General features: G+C 36.5%; 1 long non-coding RNA gene across 1 annotated transcript in view; it reads right to left on the reverse strand.

Moving 5' to 3' along the window:
• Window positions 1-21,629, reverse strand: part of LOC140252139 (uncharacterized) — a 215,833-nt gene that overhangs the window by 151,627 nt on the left and 42,577 nt on the right. Inside the window, exon 3 of the long non-coding RNA XR_011903547.1 lies at window positions 3,778-3,863. This is a non-coding gene — a long non-coding RNA (uncharacterized lncRNA). The remainder of the gene's footprint in view (window positions 1-3,777; window positions 3,864-21,629) is intronic.

Genomic DNA, 21,629 nt, shown 5'->3' on the forward strand with positions numbered 1-21,629 from the left:
AAACAACAAAAAACAAAATAAACCAAACAAACAAAAAAAAAAAAAAACAAAACCAAAAAAAGAACCAAATGCAGAAGGAACCAATGAAGATCACAATCTATGCAGCTTCAAGTTTGACAGATAAATACTCCAAGTGCTTTTTCTAATTAGTTTTGCACTCACCTAGAATTAGTTTCCCTAATTTGCTTATGAGAATATCACGTAACTATTCTAACCTTTACAGCTTCTCTTTGGACTGCAGGGCTCATTACTCAGGCATAGAAGGAAATCAGATTGACTTGGAGTAATTTAATCTCAGCAACAACATCTTATCTTCTTAGTGCTTAAACTCTTCTATACTTCTCCAGAAAGTGATTTGACTGCAGTTCAAACATCTCTGCTCAAACACACAGGAGTACTCACTCATTTTAAAGAAAGGCAGAAAGTGCACAAGCATTAAAGACTTTTCAGCAGTTCTGCTAAAATTATTTCTATGTAGCTAATCATGATGTCCAATGACCACCAGAGAATGTCTTAGATTGGAAGGGACCTCAAGGATCCTCAGCTTCCAACCCCAATGCTGGTTGCCAGCTGCTAGATCAAGTACTAGATCAGGCTGCCTAGGGTCCCACACAACCTGGCCTTAAACACCTTCAGGGATGGGGCATTCACAACTTCTCCCGGTAATCTCTTCCAACACCTCACCATTCCCTCAGTAAAAAGAACTCCGGGACATCTAATTTAAGCCTCCCTTCCTTTAGGTTAAAATCATTTCCCCCTGTCCTATCACCATCTGCCCATATGAAAAGTTGAATTCCCTCACGTTTATAAACTCCCCTTAAATATTGGAAGATGGAATGATGTCTTCCCATAGCCTTCTCTTCTCCACGCTGAACAAACCCAATTCCTTTGGCCTATCTTCATAGGAGAGGTGCTACAGCACTTAGATCACACAATTGACTGATGTTTCTCAAGCTTCTAGTAGTTACAGACAACAGTGTTAACTGTCTTAAATGTAATTAGTTCCTCAACAAAAAGACCACTGCTACTACTTTAGACCAAAGTAGGGTTTAGAAGTTTAGCATTACTATATTATTCTAAAGTATGACATACTGGACGGTAAATACACATTTACATGATGGAAACTAATAACTCCAGTGTAAATTAGTATGTGTTAGTCTTCCTCTTCTCCAAGAAGTTTGAATTTTTAATTTATTCAGCTAATTTGATAACGTAAGAGTAGTTTTAATTTAGGGGTCTACATATTGGCGCCATAACACAGAATTCTAACTAAAATAGAACACTGCATGACATTCTTCCTCCTTTAAACCTTTCCCCCCCCCCAAAAAAAAAATCTTAAGATCTTAAAAATAACACAACATACAAAACGTCTCCAAGTGAATAATTTAATGCAAAGGGTAAATTAAAGTTTGAATAGCAGAAATAGGCTAGAAAGGAAAAGGGAAAGGAGAATAAACAAGCTTTATTTCCTTCATGTCTGGATAAGCAATTTGGCCATAAAACTGAATTCATTCATCATACACATGCCAACTACACCAGTGCTCAGAGCAGCTGTTCTTTAGGTCTATCTCTTGAGAACCTCTAAAGGAAATAAAGAGCTAGTCTGGGTGAAGTGATGAAAATAATTTTTACATTAACCAGGTACTTTGCTTCTAGAAAATGTCAGAGTTGTACAAATATGATCTTCTCCTCCCAGATATTACCCTGTATCTGAGAGGAGCAAAGCATGTCATGTACTTGACTAATTGTCCCACAATAACAACTTAAGACAATCCTGTTCCTGAGGATTACTGCTAGTGATAAATAGCTGTTCTGAAAGCCAAGGAGTAAGAATTTTTAGCTCCTATACAATAGCTGCCCACGTGTAAGCAACAGAACATTTGCATACTAAAAGCTATCAACACCTATGGATGTAATAACCTTTAATAACTTCAGAGATCTGGGCTTTGAGACTACTAAGCAGCTTGTGAACTTAAAGGAAAGTAAAGGTCACATATTTCTAATTGCAAGCATGAAATAAAAGATACATGTTTAAAATAACTGACAATAATTTGTGCATATGAATCTCCTATTGATACAATTCTTTATAGAAAAAGGAAACCCAGTCTTGCTCTCAGAAACTTACACTTTATTCAATTCAGGTGCACCATTCCCTCCCACACACACACACTTTTATGTTACAAAGCATCAAAAGGTATATGAGCACCTTATTTAAATGTAGGGAATTTAAAAGACTGAGCAAGCATTAAATTTATGACTGTTTACTAAACAGAGACAAATGAGCACTAACTCTTCAGAAAAACCCTCAATAACTATGAAGATGTTTTACACACATGGACAGCTAAAATCTCAACTTCCTAATTCAAGTCAGAATAAAAAAGAACTGTTTTGCTCCTCAGTTGTTTTGTACCTCCTAGCTAATAACTAAATATATTCACTTTTTTCGTTGTGTTCTTTGAAGATTAAAGACATGTCTAACTTTGTACTGGATCTGCCTGGACAGTTGACAGCCCATTAAACTAAAGTAGTACAAGACGTACATTTTAAGGTCCTGATTTCTGAAGCACACTAAGATGACTTACTATGTATGTGCAAAAATACTCATGAGACCCTTTGAAATCATACATTTGAATTTCTTAGCAGAATGGATGAGATTCTGCTTCTGTAAAAATCTAGTTAGGCAGCAATTAAAATATCCTTCTGGTAAGGATCCCTACAGAAAGGTGCAGAGAGTTTATATCATTAACAGCAATTTTTATTGTTAAAAAATTGTACCAAAAGCAGCTTTAACCTGTAGCATTCCCTTCTTCTAGTTTAAGAAGGACCAAAAAAATCCTTATCATGAACTAGATTGCATTAATGAAGTGATTTCTGTTTTCTAACCAATTATAAACCACACAAGCCAGACACCCAGCTTTGTCTCCTGCTTTTATATCTTCACTGTGGAGAAAGTAAAATATTGCATTGTTACTACATTCCACTATTTTCATAAGTTGTGGTCCTCCCTTTAGAAGAGTAGCAATATGTACAAAAGGGTTGACTACACACCTACTGGACTCATTTCCCATTGCATTGTGGCCTTACGACTCCCCCTCTTTCATCCCCAGTCACCTCCAATTATAGTCCACGAACAAAAAGAATGAAAACTTCAAAGAGATCTTTCACATTTCTGGCAAACTTTTACAGTGATACAGCTGAAGTCTTGAGGTGGATATTGGAAGCCTCCTCAAGTCTGATAAATGTTGTGCAAAAAATTACAATAGCATGTAATATTATTTTGGTTGCAGAATTAGGTCTATATCCTATGAAGAATAGATTTATAGGTTTTAAGCCACAAAAAGTAATTATTCAAGAAGCTAAGTTGATGCATAATACTAGAAAATTCTCAAGTCTTTATTTGCTACTGGGTTGAATAGAGAGCAAGTTTAGAAAAATAGCACAAGAACAAAATCTCTCAAGCCAGCCAAGTACTTCCATCCCATAAAAATAAGGCCAGTCAATACACGTATGCCATATTTTAAAATTTAGAGCAACATAAGATCAGTAAGAGGCTGTAACTAAAACATAACAAAGATACTTGCAGACATACAAGACAGTTCCTTGCTTTCACTTCTAACACAAGAAGCTATACTCAATCAAATCCATAGAACTCTAGAACAGACACTACCTGCCCCAAAGAGTACTTTTACCTGCATCTAGGAGCCACAAAACAAATTATCTTGCATAACTTGAACATTATTTCAAAGCTGATTTAAAACATACATCTATCAAGCATACCTTCAATTTTCTGCTCAGTCATATCTTCACATACAGCACCAGATACTGCCTTCCTATCCACACCAGGAGCCCCACAAGTCAGCATTCTGCAACAGAGAGCAGGTGTAAGTCATCATCTTGGGAAGTGACCTCACCAAAACAAAACATCTCTGGACTCTCATTAGTCACCAGCTGTGCTCACTTTTTTCTTACTTTTGTTACATCTCAATTTAAGTTAACCTTGCAAAAAAGGTAAATAAAAAATAGATAAATAAACAAACATAGGTATAAAATTCCCACTTCCCATTTAGCAATATCCTTTCCACTTCCATTTTCACTGACAGAAAAATCCTCCTCAACTCTCAGGTGTTTCACATCATCACTCATAGAACCAGTGATGTTTCCCTGTGAGCAGGTGTAGGTATCTAAATTGCTGCTGAAAGTGTTTTATGATAACTGAGTATGCGTGGTGAGTTTCCTAAGCAGAATGCATTTCTGAATAAAGTCACACAACAAATTATAGAAGTCAATGCAGTCATTTTCAATAAACCTACAATTTTAATACAGAGCTTGTTAGGCAAGACTAGTTTTCCATAAAATATAAATGATGGACATGAATTCCACTGCTTATTTTAGGCCTTTATGCCTAGTATTAGCAGCCATTTTGTAAGCTCCTAAAGTAACTACAGCTCTCAAAATCAGCCCAGTGATACTTTCTAGAAAGTTTCACAGTGTTAAAGGCTTCCATCACTTTATTGATATCAGCTCACATTCCTTGCTGAAGCTAAGCTAAGCCCATTGTTGGGTCACCTGTAGAAGGGCACCATGCAGGAGAGCAATTACTCTGCATCAGACCTAAGTTGTACCCCTGTAACACTCCTCAACAAAATGATTCTTCATCAGTCAGTAGGAAACCCACCTGGGCTAGTTTGGCTGTTCATCAATCACCACTTCTGTTTATTTTCTAACTCGTACAATTTATTGTTACCATGCTGTAGGATTTCTTTCATTAAACAAGAATTATTTACTTGAATGCAAGGCTTGGATCAATATGATTAAATACACTTTCACATTCAATATACACATATTATTCTTACACATTTTTTATATATTGTTACATGAGAATAGACAATTTATTTCCCATCCCAATATTTTTGTTCAAGGTTGTATTCAGCTCTGTAAGATGATCACTTTTAAAACACTTAGTGCACTAGGTATGGTTCGATTAGACAGATGTGTACATTCACTCATGTGCTATAAAAGCACTGAAAAGTTTTTATCAAATAAGTGTTATCAAAAAAACTTCCATAAAACTATCAAGGAAAAAGGCTGATTTTATTTCACATTCTATCCATGGTTTATTTATTAGACAGGTCAAAGAGGATAAATAAAATGAAGAAAAGAAGAAGCAAACTCATGCTTCCATAAATGTTTTTCTAGAAAGGAACTGCTCCTACACTACATCTCTGTGTGGGAAGAAATCAGGGAAGAGATGTGGAAAGCAACAAAATAGCTCTCTAGAAGCAGAGTGAAAACACTACTGAGCAGAACCAGCACAGCATCTGCTCTGTGAAAAGCATTTCTGCTCCAAACTGGAAAATTGCTGCCTAGGTCGGGACTCAAGCAGATGCACCCGCAGGGCACAACAGACACTTCCATAGAGACAACAGTGCCTGCCATAGAACAGTTTGCTGCTCTGACTAAGCAGGGCTACACTGCTCACTAAACAGATGTAGAGATGCCAGCAGATGGCTGCATGGTGTGCCCTGGGATATCCAGTCCTGGAACCAGTGGGAGTGGACATCTCCACACTGTTCATTCAGAAATGCTCAGGCACACACGCTCTTTTCTCTTTCAGTTTTGAGTTGACACAAGTTTGTTTTCACACAATTTGAAGGTCTTTCCATTGCTCTTTGCTTAGTCTGTTCACAAAAGGAAGGAAACAGTAATGAAACTGAAATAATTTGAAGTAGCATATTTAAAATAGGGTCATGCAGCTGTATGGTGTTCTTGTTAAATGGTACGTGATTACATCACCATTCTTTTATGAATAAGCACAAAAGGCAAGTGAACGTGTGAGCAAGTGAATGGTAGAAAGTAAAATTGGAGTAAATAATAGTTGTTTGTGTAATTTAAGCTGAATATTCATCACTTGCTCTTCTTTGGAAGCATCAGAAAATTCATGGTAGCTAGATTGTTGATGAAGGAATAATATAAGCATCATCTCTTAGATAAGCATATGCAATTATATAGGCTATACCACAAGACACAAACAGTCTATTTCATCCCAAATGTATCTTCAATATTTTTTAAAAATCCAGTAATTTGAAATTAAATATTTCAGTTTCAACAGCTACCACGATATTCTCAGGTATTCTCCATACAATACTGGGCAGTATCTGTATCAAATACTAGGTTCTTTTATACTGTCACCTTTAAACACTTCCCATCAGCAGTTCCAGTGATAAGCAGTGGAATGATAATAACATCATATCACTTTGGCAAAGCAGTGGAGGGAAACCTTTGGCTGATGAATTCCTGTACTCAAATTTGCTCTGCAGACGTGGAAGCTGCATTTAGAAAACAGCAATTCCTTTCCTTTGTTTCTATCCTTGGCACTATCTTCATTTAATATGTAACATCATTTTGACACAATACAGTAGATAATTATATGCAAAAGCTAATATAATAAAAGCAATCCAACATACACAGACACAAGGAAGATGTCTGACACTACAAAAATTCTGTTCAATTTTCATTGGCTGCACTTCAAATTTTTCACCAAACTCCAATAATCCCTCTCACATCCTAGCTACAGAAGTTGCTGCTTAAGTCCAAGTATCATACAAACACCTGATTTCCTTGCTTGCCAATTTATTTCTTCAGAGTAATTTCTTCAAGTGGCATTTTAGCATAAAATCTATTACTTTGGCTGAAAAGAAAGGTTTCTTTTTAACCAGGAATAATATCTGTTTCAATATGATATACAAGCAAGGCTTGCATGGGAATGGCAGGTTTCCTGACACATTCAGATTGACTTCAAAATGTACGCAAGGAACACAGGAAATATTCCTTGAAAGAATGGTTTGTTCCTTATAAAAATTAATCTTCAAGGAATTTAGAAAGGCTACCTTCCTTAAGAGTCCATAATAGAGTTATTTATTTATTTATTTATTTTCTTTCTCAATCTTGACAGCTTTATATTCCAAGGGAATAGACTGGGTTTATGCAAGGAGGGATTTACATAATTTGACTGAAAAAATAAAAATTCATGTCAGATAGCTATAATCTTCATTCTTCAATGAACAAAGTAATTCAGCTTCAGAGGTGGTATGAGATTGTATTACTAAGGCAAGTAAAGGGGATGGAATAGGAGAGCGGAAGTAAAGTTGCAGTGTAGTTGCAGGGACAAAAAACTAAGTGACAATTTGGGAAGAAAAATAGTCACAGCATCATGTGTATTAGAAAACACTTTATTTAAGTCATGTAATGTCTCTGATGTTGTATTTTTACACTGTAAAAAGAAGCTTCCTACAAGCAGCCCAGGTGAGTGATAATGAACTTAATGCATAACACATTCTATTATGTGGTGAGGAACAGAGGAAAATGAACAGTGATTGAGCACCATCTTAATGTCATGTATTTGTCACTCTGCATGAATAAAAAAGCTACAGGGACACCATATAGTGTTTGCTGTCTCTGTATTTTGATTCATGGTGTTAGTTGACTTAGAATTACTAATGATGATATCTGGTGAAGTTTTGAATTGGTAGTGCTAATTAAGGTATTTTCAACTAGGAGCATCTTTAAAGTAAATTTCTAGAAGGTTTAATATGCTCAATGTAACCTTGGGCTGCTAAGACTGAGCACCTCCATCAGCAGCACCTAACAGCAATGATCTTATCATTATTTATGTATACAGCTAGATTTTTACTTTTATAGCTAAAGTCAGTGCCTGCAATGTCACTGGTGATAATGTATTACCATTTTTTATCTATGGAAATGAAAGGCAAATCACATAGGCTTAATAGGAAATATTATGGTAATCCCCATATATCAGTTAAGATAACTGTATTTCAGCAGGGTATAAATTGCCACAGGCTTCTTCTGTATTCAGACAACTCTGAGGCTTAAAAGCAAATGCATATGTGTGTTTCCCTACTCTTGCTTCATCAACATAGTGTAATTGTTGATTCAACTGCTGAAGAGTAAGGAGACATATGTGGGTCACAAGGAGTTCAAAATGACAGAAAGACACTGTTGCAAAGTGTCATGAGCAATTCTGTCCAAATTGTGTGTTAATGGCAGCTGTTAGGTATTAATCCATTGGTCACGCAGAAAAATCAAAGGAAAATAGCTGATTAAGCATTTTAATGCCATACAGACAAGAGATTTTAGGTTGGTTGTCTTTGGTGTTCAGTTTTAATAAAGTGAAAACCTGTATATTTATTGAAAATCATAAAATATCTGTTACTTAAACCAACTCAGCAATATATAGACAGATATACATATGAAATATACTACAGTATTTTTATTCATTGCTTCAACTATGATAACAACAGGGTTGGAAATCTTATATTAATGAGAAAGAATGGCAGAGGATAAAGTGCAGCACAGCCATAACTCAAAGTTGCTACAAATTACAGTACTGTATAGCATGGGAGGAGGTGACATGGCTTCATTATAGCTCTGGAGCCCTTCAGCCTTGTTTGCAGTGTAAGGCCATACTGTGTTGAAAACTGCATGAAACTCTGAGCAAAACAGTGTTTTCTGCCCCAGCACATTTATCCACTCCATGGAAGTCAAGGAACACCACATCAGCTTGGAAGGGGAAGGAAGAACCTCAAGTCAACCCTGATGAATAAAAGCCTGAGCAGCAGTGGCCACAGGATGCCCATGACACAAGTACTCTGAACCCCGCATTCAAGATGAGTGCTGGGGATGAGGGAGGGGAGGGATGGCTATGCAGCAATATCTGACTGCCACAATTCTTCTTCCATGTAATTTTGTGCCTCTTGAGCATTTTCTCCATCCTTGTGATAAATTCCTGTGTTTTGTAGTCACAATGTAGGAGCTAATAATCACAGTGCTCAGATCCACATGTGGGATGGGGCAGGAGATGCGTGTTGCTATGGAAACCCATCACTGCACTGTTTTCTGCCCAAGCTTTGGCACCAGATTGGAGCAGTGTGCTCTAACTTTTATTATCATCTGGTGACAACTGCAAATGTTTATCCATTACATTTTCACTCTTTTCCCTTTTGAGTATTTGCTTCATTTTCCAAGAAGCTGTAAAAACTTCCAATCATAAAGTAATATATTAAAAAAATCAAAATTTAAGTATGAAGCTTTATAAGACCTGAGCCTTTTCTTATTAAAAATAACTTACAGGATTTTTTTGTTGTTTTGGGAGTTGTTTTCGTTTCTTTGTTGTTTGTTTGTTTGTATGTTTTCCTAAGAAGAAAGCTGATATGCAAAAGAGCTAGAAAGCCTTTCGGGTATCTTATTTATCAACCACTGTTTGCCTCATTTAAAAATACAGCCTAACCAGTGTAACATATAAAGAAAGAATCAGAGTATTCAGAGTTGTTCCATATGAATCTCCCTTTTGTTAACATTCCAGGATCTCCTTTATGTCGTACTAGGCTCCTGTTGAAAGTCAGCTCAGATTGCTCACAGCAGAAAAAAAAATGGTATAAGAGACGAGGAGGGACCAAAGGCTGTTGTGAAGCCACTACAAAATATATGGTTTTCTTTTGCTATGTAACACTGATATAATGACTGCATTCTTGAAGTATGAATGACTTATAGAATGTGGACATATGAATATATGCAACTGTTAGGTTATATGTGACATATATATGATTGAATCTACAAAAATAGTTAATTCACATACTAAAAAGACAAACCATTTTGATTACTTGTTTGACATTAATTTACAACCTCTTCTCTTAAAGTCAAAGAGGCTGTACATTTGTTGGAGTGAGTTCAGTCCTGGATGTTTTTGTTGTCTTCTTACTCTACTCCCTTGCTTTAGTTCTTTCCTTTTTAGTTGTCTTTTTGGTGAGCCTGAAAAGACACTTGTTCAGTGTGCTTCGTGTTTCAAGTACCATCAGGCACAAGTGAATAATGCTTGTCTGACTTCACATTTCAGTTTTACAGCCACAATGTTTTAGTCCTTTGCTGATTCCATGTTTATGCCCCAATACTATCCTGAGGAGTCATATACAGAATGTATTTGTTGGACTGTACAGAAGAGAGGCAACAGTAGCAAACCAAATTACATGAAGAAAGAATACCAGTTTATTCCAAAATGTCTGCCTTAAGTATCCAGTTGGATATAATCAACAAATTATACGTGGTGTTATTTTTTCTTCCAGGCAATTGCTATAATATGTCAGACAGTGACACAGCTAAAAGGATAATTAGTCTGACAGGCTCCTCTACAAAGCAAATCTGTCACAGAGTTGAGTTGCAGGCCCCCCTTCATTTAGAAGTTAGTGTATCATTTCAGTGGTAATACTGAGATTCTAGTAAGAATATATAACTGGTTTTAATACCACTTATAAAAATTTAAAAAATAAATAAATTACATTATTCCCAGCCTTAATGTGCAGAATGAGCATTCAGCTGCTGACGTTTTAAGGCAGTTCCATGTGTGTTTATGCATGGAACACATTCATTCTCAAGACATATACTGCTGTTTGATGAGCCTCTTCTAGATGGCATTAAGTTTACAAGTCACATCTCCAGTTCAGCTGCTGGCAACCCCCTTTAATGCCTGAACCACCAGTGGGCAATCAGGCATTCTCAGCTGGTAGGAGGAGAGCTGATGGCACAAGTGACACTTGCTGTTTGCCTGGGTTCCAACTGAGAGAAGCAGAGCAGATGGCTGGGAAGGGGCAGGGTGAAGAGTAAATATCTGCAAGATAACAAGCAATTTCCTTGGACTGAACAGGCACATCAGGCCTGCAGATCAGGATTCATGCTTTATCCTGGTCTTCTAGGTATGACAGTAATGATAAATATACCTTAAAAATAGATGAAATGCCACTCACAAGGCACCAGAAGAAGTAAAATTAACCATTTCCTTTTCATTTCCAAGTAAGTAATGTTTTAATTACAACAGGATTGTTTTGTGATTGAAAATGAGAGGAAGAATACCCTAGAAAGTGATTGCAGTGGTTATGATGAGAAGTGCTTCCTGTTAAGTATCTCACCTCCCAGACCCTACTGTCTCCATTTATCTGGTTTGCTTATCAGTATCTATCAGGCCCAGCCAGCACGGAATCATGAAGGGCAGGTCATGCTTGACCAACTTCATTTCCCTCTGTGACTGGGTGACCAGACTGGTAGATGAGGGAAAGGCTGTTGATGTAGTCTACCTAGACTTCAGCAAAGCCTTTGGCACTGTCTCTCACAGTATTCTCCTGGGGAAACTGGCTTCCCCTGGCCTGGACATGTATACCCTCCTTTGGGTAAGGAACTTGGTTGAATTGACACAATTCAATTTTATGTCCAGTCTCTGGCCTTTTATCTAATGTTAAAATAAACATGACTTTTCAAGCCTATTGGATAAAACATTAAGCAAAGTGTGATTTTTAAAGTTTCATATTATCTTTTCTTTTTCCTTAGGCTGTGCTGGGGGAAAAAAAAAAAAAAAAAAAAAGCGAAGAAAACTGAGATTTTAATCTCTATGTGGTTATCCTGATAACTAATAAATCTAACCTTTCCAAGCAGACGTATGAAGTTAAGGGGACTAATTGATCATGTTGGCACAAAGGTGTTGTTCATTCTGCAAAGGCCAACTTAATCCACATTGATGTGATTCAAATTAACCTTAATCAGCGACTAGGCTGACTGTGATTTCATTACTGGATATGCTACAATTAGACAACTTCTGTCTTTAAATGCCCCTCAGCTTTATTGCAGAGATTTTATTTTTTATTTTTTAATAATAAACACCCATTTACACATCAGATGCTATTAGTGTAATTGGCTTTAAGATTGACTTTTTTGTGTAGTCACTTTTTGGTTCTGTTTATTCTGAAAAGGTCAAGTAATACAGATTGATGTGATCTAAATTAACCTCAAACAGTTACTTCTCAGAACGATATGCTGTTCTGAGGGAAGGATCAGACAGTTCCCTTTTTTTTCCCCCCCTTTCAGATACATAAATCATATGCATTTCATTCCTGGAAGCAGTTGCAAAACACTTACAACCCTATAAATTATCTTCATAATAGAATTCAAAACCAGCTGACTGTTAATCGGAAAACTTTATTGTTTCCCATTGCAGCAAGGCAGGTATGCCATACACTGTACAAAACACACAAATTTCAAAAATGGGGTATTAAAGCCTTATCCAAAGCCCACTTTCTTCCTTTGGATTTCAAACCTCACACAGGCAGCATGAACACAATTTTCAACTGCAAATTCATGGGCGCTGTGCTTGATTGTGGCACTGAGCAAGTGAAGCAGGTCCCCTCGTTTTGTTTGTATTCTTGAGGAAAAAGTGCAATTTCCTTACCACCCTTCTTCTTCAATTATCTCAAGCTAAGAGTAATGCTTCTTAATGCTGCCATGATGAAATGGAAAGATACAGTGAGTAAAAGACTCATGAAGGGCCACAATAAACACAAGACTGAAAGGTTCTCTTTTCTTCTGAGGCAGGGAATTCAATGCACAAGGTGAGGGAGGCAAGCATCATCTACAGTGCTCTCTCATGCTCTCTTAGTGGCAATGTCCCCAAAGGCTGGAGGAGGCTATGTCAAGACACCTCTGGAGCCCCTCTAGAGACTGTCACTCATACTCCCAAATGGGTATGAACCCACAGGGCTCAGTGTGACACAGTGGGGAAAGAAAGAGGGAAAGAAGGAGGACAGCAAGACAGGCAGGCCATCCTCTTGTCCTATATATCTTATGTCTTCTGTGTCTCTGCACTCAAGGAGCCTAAGCGGGACACAGATATATGGAAATACAACTCAACATAGAGAATAACCACAACTGTCACATCATTTATTGATCAGTATAAATTTTTAATTTTGCATTTAGTTGAAGATTGCACTGCAATCAATAATTAATTTGACAGTTGTGGTTATTTTACATGTCCAGTTACCTTTCTGCATGCAAGATGACCAGAAGTGTATCACTTCCTGACTCAGCCTTGAACCTGCACCTAAAGGAGGCAGTGCAGAACACTAATGCTGTCAGCACTGGTGTGACTTCAGAGCCACTTATCCTCCTCTGACAGCATCTGCTCTCATATCAGACCCTCCTCCTGTTTCCTTCTATTGAAATCCTCAAATTTGAAACTCAGCTCTGTATAGTTCACAAGGATAGTGCACTATGCCAGAAACAAATAAAAGGAACATTTTTAATCTCATAGAATCCCCCCAAATGTACTAGAATGTCCACAAGAAGAAACAATTACACAGACAGAAGACCAAGTTGTTCTGATTGTAAAGACATCTTAAAAAGGAAAAATGCTCATTGGATCTCCACTGCAGTGGAAAATCCAGACTCTCTGAATAATGCAACACCTTGAATAACGAATTGCAAGAAGCTGCAATTACTCTGGGAGATATCCCTAAATCTTGCAGCTTTAGGGGCTGGTAAAAAAGAGAGCAGAGGCAGCTCTATCTTTCTAATGTTTACACAACACTATGGATACTCCCTTAACAAACCTTGATAGGCAAGAAATATGAAAAACCTCCTTGTAATTCTTTGGAAAGTTTCAGCACTGAACTTTACTTAGGATGCACTTGATCCTTAAATTTTGATACACAGGAGAGATCTCTCTTCTCTGCCTCCTCTTTGCCACTGTGTTTCCTCAAGTGTGCAAAATCTGCAAGGTTTTATTGATTTTTCCCATATTGCTCAGTTTGAAATAGAAAGAGTTGAGACAGACTCTAGGTGAACCAACCCACCATACATACAGGAACAAACCTTTTTTACTTGGGGTATCAATTATTTCAAGACTCAACATACAAGCAATATTAGTGACATAATAAAAGCTACCACAGCAAATTGCCTTAGTGACCAATTGCATATGATAAACTTAAAATTGACATAAAACTTGTAACATAAACACTGACACTAATTATGAAAACAATCATAGTCAAAGTAAATTATACTGGGGGTTTGTAAGTACAATCACAACTGCTGTTGGTGACATAAATAATATATGTAGTCTATATGAAAGATTATATGCAGATGGTGAAGAAGATTATGCTTGGCAGAACTCAGAAAGAGGAGCAAATTGCAATCATCTTCTTTTATGCTAACAACAGGAAGGAGTATTACATCACTAAAAATGAGCTGTAAGACTCAGGTAAAAGACTGACCAGCTCTTTTCCCTAAGTGTCTAAGATGACAGCATGAAAACAAACAAACAAACAAAAAAAAACCCACCTTCATTTACATATGTGTGAATGTCAATGTCTGTATGTAACTACAAGGGCCATGTTTTCCAATTTGGATAAAAATATTATAAAAAATGAGCTTTTAGCATATATTTCTTTGGGCCTTCTGGAAAGATTAAATATTAGCATTCATGCAGAGGAAATTATTTTAAAGTGGTTTTAATAAAGTTTAGAATTCACATGGCAAAAAACAAACAAACAAACAAACAAACAAACAAAAAAACCAACACTCTTTGGTCTTGGTGAATGACCAGAAATTGGCAGAGTCAACAAATGGGCATATGGCTCCATATTCATTAGGATGTTATCAAGCCTGATTTTTGCAATTAGGAGTTTTATCTCTCCTACTTAGATTCTTGTCCCCCATCATAAACTGAGATTAATTTAACAACATAAATTTATAAGTGACAAGATGTGTAGAGTCAGTTATCATGCAAATACTCACTTCTTCTGTCATTCCAGGGCATCATTTGCAGACATTTATTTTTACAAGAGCATAAAATGATCCCAAAGTAGTTTATTGAGAAGTGATAAATCATACTGTGGCTCTTACCACTCTAGTTCCCTAAGTAAGTTTCAGTACAACTTGAATAAGCACGTTAATGACTGTTATCAGTGGTTTGCTGTTGTTTTTTGCTTTATGACTCTGAGTGTATATTTGTCAAAATGAAGCCTACACAGACTGGAGTATTTTCTTTGCTTTCCTCTGACAGCATTTACACCCTACCACCTTGCCCAGCAGCACTTCAAAACAGACAAATACAAAGAAGTTTTTAGTTTCACTTTAAAATGCCCAATTTAGCATGTTAGCTGAATGAAAAACTTGAAGGCTGCCAAATTACCTTTGGAACACAACAGCTATACTGGAGATGAAACCTGGAGCTTTTCTTTGAAACTGAGCTACCTGCTAAGTACTCTTGACCATGGGGGTTAAAAACTCAGACGAAAGCACGGTTTATCTCCCTTCTGGTTGTTTTGTACTCAATAAGCTCCTGGGATGCTTCAGAGTAATGTTTCATATTTAAACCTAAATTTGAAAAAGGGATCAGCTTTTGTAGAGAGGTGAACTATATTTTCAAAACAACAATTTGATGACAAATAATATTCCATTCAAGCACAGAAATCACTGGCAGACTTCACCAGAGCCCCTTCTAATACATCCTAGTTACTCCAGGGTACACAGGAGAAAACAAAGGAGAAATACTATTATTCCCTGTAAATACTCCAGTCATGACTGGTATTCCCCCAGAGATGGTACTGGGGGAATATATTTTTATTATGACCTGGCAAAGGGTCTGAGTGTACTCTCATTAAGTCTACAAATGACAACAAACTAGGAGGAAGTAGGTAGGATGGCCCTACAGAGGAATCTGGAAAATCTGGATAAATTGGCTGAGGCCAGTGGGATGAAGTTCAACAAGACTAAGTGCCAGTTCCTGCACTTTTGTCACAACAACCCCAGGCAACAATACAGGCTTGGGGCAGAGTGGATGGAACATGTGTGGAAGAAATGGACCTGAGGGTGTTAGCCAATGCTTGACTGAGTATGAGCCAGCAGTGTACCCAGATTCCCAACAAAGCCAATGGCATCCCGCTTTGCATCAGAAATAGTATTGCAAGCAGGAGCAAAAACATGATCATTCATATGTACTCAGCAATAGTAAGGTTGCACCTCAAATACTGTGTTCAGTTTTGGACTCCTCAGTACAAGAAAGACACCAAGGCCCTGGAGCATGTCCAGAGAAGGGCAGCGAAGCTGGTGAGGGGTCTGGAGCACAGGTCTTGTGAGGAGCAGCTGAGGGAACTGGGATTGTTTACTCTGGAGAAAAGGAGAATCAGGGGTGAACTTATCACTCTTTACAGCGACCTGAAAGGAGGCTGTGGCAAGGTGGGGGTCAGCCTCTTCTCCTGCATAACTAGTGATGGGACAAGAGGGAGTGGCCTCAAGTTGTGTCAGAGGATGGGTTTCTAGCATCAGATTGGATGCTAGAAATAATTTATTCCCTTAAAGAGCAGTCAAGTGCTGGAATGGGTTGCCCGGGGAGGTGATGGAGTCACCATCCCTGGAGATGTTCAAGAAATGTTTAGATGTTGTACTGAGGGACATGATTTAGTGGGGAAATATTGGTGGTAGGTGGACAGTTGGACTGGATGGTCTTGGAGGATCTTCCCAACCTTCGTGATTCTATGATTTTCACCAGAGAAATACCAGAACTTCATACTTAAAGTTTTCTAATAAATGACTACAACTGTCAGCACTCAGGTGAAACCCTGTGCCTAGTTATAAAATAAAGAAAATGTATTTTTATTTTTTAATAATGCAAATGACACTTAGGAGAACAGTTTATCATGTTAGTTCCTCTTCAATGGCTATTTTTTAGTATTTCTGGAGTAATTCAGAAAAAACGCTCTTGAGACTACAGAAAAAAAAGAAAAAAAAAGAAAAAAAAAAAAAGAAAAAAAGGTAAGACATTTAGTACAGATTGGTTTTAAAGAAGAATCTTTCATGCACAAATATTATTTGTTATGTAGCTAAGAAGCCAGAACTGTTTCTAAAGATTCAAGGTTGGAAAAATTGGATCCACAGATACAGTGGGTGGACAAATTTGCATAAATGGCATATATTCACCGTAATAAAAATGTTGCCATCTGCTATATGAATGGATATGAGTCACTATCTAGATGAAGTTAGAATTTTTGGGAAAAGAAAAACAAAAAAAACAAAACAAATCAAAACAAACAAAAAAACCCAAAACAAACAAAAACAAACAAACAAAAAAACCCACCACAACCACAGACAAATGCCATAAAGAAAATGAAAAAAGATTTCTTTCCCCAAGCATTAATATCTAACAACCTTGCCATTCCTGACATTAAGAGAGTTACCAGCCTTTGAACATTTGAAAAGGACTTGAAGAATGGCTAGGAACAATAGAATGGTCAGTCTAATCCTTCTTCATAGGTAAAAATCATTATGGATCAGAGATTACAGGTAGAAGTATTGCCCATAAGCTCGTTTCAAAGAAAGTAGATATTGTCATTCTGTTCTCTCTGATGGATGGGACTATGGATCTAAGCAGCAAACTGGTATAGTGTATTTGAGTCAGTGTTTACAAAGTGGCTTACAGAGACCTCATACGTAATTACTGATAAACAAAGATTTAACCAGAACTTGAAAGAACAAAATCAAATCGTATCGATTACCAGTTTAGGTACAAATATTTGAAGAAGTGTCTAGTGAGATTACTAGTGTATGTACCTCTTTGCCAACACAATTTTCTGTCATGATCTTCGGGATATCTTCCTTTTTATCAAAAGCTGAGAAAGGATACCAGCCTTGCAAAAAGAGAGTTCAAAAGGTGTAATGGTTCCATATGATCCAAACTTTATGAAATTTGGAATCAATTTATGTATCTGAATAAAGTGTCTGAACACACATTTGAAAAGAATTAAAAAAAACAAAACAAAACAAACCACAAAACAAACAACAAACAACAACACATGAAAGCAGAATACATACATCTGTCCCTAGTTCCCTAATATTAATAAGGTCATACTATAGACAGCAGGAAACTGCAGAAACTTTTGACATTCATTAATTTGGTTCAGAAAAAAAAACTTTAAGAACTTGGCAAATGCTCTTTTCAGAAAAACAGGCAAGAAATCTGAGAAAACTACCCATAGTCTTGAAAGGGGATCATGCGAAATATGCAAGTTTTTTTGTTCTTCTAATGAAAAAATTTCTAACTTTCATAACCTGCTATCATAACTTAATGAAAGACCTGACTGAACTGGTCTCAGTCAAACCTTAGTCATTAGTAATAACACAAATATTTATTATATATTTTGTCCACCCTTAAGGCAATCTGAATTCAACATTACTTCTAATCTCAGGAAAGGAAAGGAAAAGACTTAAGTTTCACATCATGTAGGTTATACTAAATTACCAGAAGGATCTTGATGACATTTGTCTTTCCAAATGTGTATCCTTGGGCACACTGTACAATTTTAAATCTAATCCTATTGCAGAAAAATGGTTTCAAAATTTAGTTATGATTTACAAAGCACTTAAAAAAACACAACATAAATGTTATATATCTTTTATATACATATATATTTGCATTTACATATACAGAAAATGAAATATATGAGAGTGATTACTGAAGGCCAGTGTTCCATTGTAGACACTCTTGAACTTCTGTAATTAAACTATCATCATGCAGCTAGATTCTACTTTTTAAACTGAATGTCCAAGTAAAAAAAATATGCCTGGATTCTCAGTTCTGAAAGGTTTTCAGAAGAGATCTCCATGTCTAGAAATTGCTGACTTCATAATACTTATTATAATCTTTCAGTAAAAATTGCTTAAATATGTAGTTCAAACTGACTTAATAAGAAGCCCTCATATGCTTATCACTAGGTTCAGGTGAGATCTGTATCAAATACACTGGAGCTCTCTGGCTACATTCTTGACAAACCTTATAATAGAAGACTCTCTTCTGCTTCCCTTTACCTCCTCGCTTCCCCTTTGTTTCTCAGAATTTAAGATGTACATGCTTATATTCCATCTACTTCTGTCTAAATGTATTTAGGTAGCCAAAGCTCTTGTTTACTCTTTTCTTTAACCCTCACAAATTTCTGAATCATCTCTTCTCTAGATATCCCATCTGACTGAAATTAAATATGCATTCAGCCAAGACATACACATTTCTCTTTGCTTATAACTAAATCAATACATTAAATAATTCATAAAGATTTTAACCAATATTTCAATCTAATTAAATAAGTATTGTATATGTTTTATTAGTTGGTATTCCGTTTCACTACTATTGTCTTATTTAACTTCATCTTACATACATGATTCATTTGTTTCCATATTATTATTTATACCTGCATTTACTTATAAACTGTAGATCTATAAAAGCCCTGTAGGATGAGGACTAGGGTAAGGAGAATGAGAGAGCCTGAGCAAAAAGAAGCACCTTTTTTTCTCAAAATTCACTATGTACTTTTTTTTTTTTTTTTTTTTTTTTTTTTAATGAGGTTCTTAAATAATAAAATCTACATAACTTTTTTTTTGTTTGTTTGTTTGTTTAGTGTCACATTGAAAATGCTAAATATTTCTACTTCATTCAATAAAACCGTATGTTAAATACTTGGAATGAATAGAAGCCATATAACCTACCTTTGAAAGACTTAGTAATGAATGCAGTTGTGAGTAGGGGAGGGATGAAGTTACAGTGATTCTGCAGAAAACTCCTGTGAGGCAGTGTATAATTAAGAATTAAGACAGTAATTATTCTTACTTCCATTTACTTTAAGTGATCATCCAAAAAGCTAAGAGATTCATGATATATTAACACTCTTAGGGATTCTTCCTCTACCATTTTCTAGAGACCGCCACATCCACAATACCTTACAACTGAGAAACATTCATCAGAGGGGAAAAAAATCATACCCTAACAGATTTCTTTCTGGTCTCTCCTTACCCTAAAACATCGAGTCACAAAACCCCATCAAATAACAGTATCTCTTTAACTGATGAGTTTTATAAAGAGAATTGCCGGGTCTGAAAACCTTAACCACAGCAACATCTTTCTACATTTGTCCTGTTCTCTCCTGCATCCAGCTCCTGGCCACTGTTAGAGTCCAGGCTCTGGCTTAGATGGCTTCCTGGGCCCATTTGGGATAGTATGTCTGTTTTCTTGTTCCCAGTGGTTTGGAGCATTATACAAGCCTGAACAATTACAAGTTTCAGACAGCCCTGTCCAAAAATCCCTTTTGCTCAAAATAAGAGCAAAAGCCCAAAAGACAAGTGAACTCTGACTTCAGCAACTCTTCAAGAGGCAAATTCCCAAACAAGAATGAAAATTAATCAAAGTTCTGATGATACCTAATAACACTGCTGTCACTGAGAATGATTTTTATTGTCCCTAATGAGCATTTTATAGATATTCATATTTGAGTAGTGTCTGAACCTTTCAAAATAAGAACCAGTGTTTTCCCCAAAGAAGAAGCATGATGTTGCATGCAATCTGTCAGTGTGTCAGGGCTTTTCATACTCCTACACTGTAGTAACAGATGATCAAATTCTCTTCTATGTTTCATGAATTGAAGGTGTAAGTCAATTTAGCCATTAAATACGTCAACATTCCTCTTATCTATCAGTTACTTTGATTTTATAGATAAAGGTATAACTTCTATTGCGAGTAATTAAAAAGGAATAATTTATTTCATGATGTAGTTTCTGCTTCAAGCCTAAAATGAGGGCAACCACTAACTATAATTTTTGCTTTCCTAGCCTATTCTCTAAAAAGAGGAAAGTGATCTGTCTTTGATTTTTCATTTTCATAACAAGAGATATGAAGTATTTCATATATTTATATATAGCTAGTCTCGAAAAAAGAATAATCCAGAAACCTGTCCCTTTCCCTCTACTATCACGGAAATATTAAGATGAAGATAGCCTCCTCTCTCATCTGTATTAACACTGAAGAATGTAAAGACACCCCCTCAGAGTTCTTTTAAAACACAGTTTGTTTTATCAAAAAGGATGTTTCCTCCAACTAAGATTAGAAGAAGAATTGAATGCCCTTCATACTAGCAACACTAAAAGCAACCTCTTAATCTTTAGCTTTTTCTTGTCATGTATCTATTTCCTTTCCTATAAGCCACTTATGGCCTGATCGTTGTTGTTGTCTTTGAGCATCATTTTAAACTACATAAATGCAGCAGTGTGTTTATCCACAGCATTTCTGTGAATTTATTTTGCTAGTCAGTCATCAAACAGCAGTTTACAGTACAACTTTGTTTTCACTTTATCTTCACATTCTTGCTCAACATTCCGAGAAAATTCTGGACAGGAAAAATGCAGACATATATGCTCACATAGGAGCATAATTTGCACACTGCAATAATTTTAAAAAATAAAAAGTTTTACAGGAAAAAATTCTATGTACTCATAGGACAAGATAGCATTATATCCATGTAAGGCAGTACATTTTAAGGAACCTAGTTTTGGATCTGCACTACTGGATCTTTTGTTTATGATTCTGTGCAGACAGTAGATAGCAACACATGTCCTGCTGCTTTTTGCTGTGGAATGAATCCCCTTGCTTTGTGATATTCTTTGCTTGACCTAATCACCACTTACCCATCCTACAGCAAATCATTTTACCCTCTTTAAAAATGTCCTGACAAATACACTGACACCTAATTTACTGTACGTTATTATTTAAATTGAGGAAGTGCATAGGAAAGACAGGAGTGTTAAGTCAGATCTCAGGACATTGTAAAGATGTGTAAGAACTCCCTCAGCTGAGCCAGGTCAGAAAGGAACAGCCTGAGGACAGCATTATGTGCAGACACTGTCAATTGGATGCCCACCGAGAGAGCTCAGTTGATAAATGGACAGCTCTTCTTTACATTTTTAATCTCTGAAATGCAAGC

Source organism: Excalfactoria chinensis, chromosome 4, assembly GCF_039878825.1.
Source record: "Excalfactoria chinensis isolate bCotChi1 chromosome 4, bCotChi1.hap2, whole genome shotgun sequence".
In the NCBI taxonomy this organism is placed as follows: domain Eukaryota; kingdom Metazoa; phylum Chordata; class Aves; order Galliformes; family Phasianidae; genus Excalfactoria; species Excalfactoria chinensis.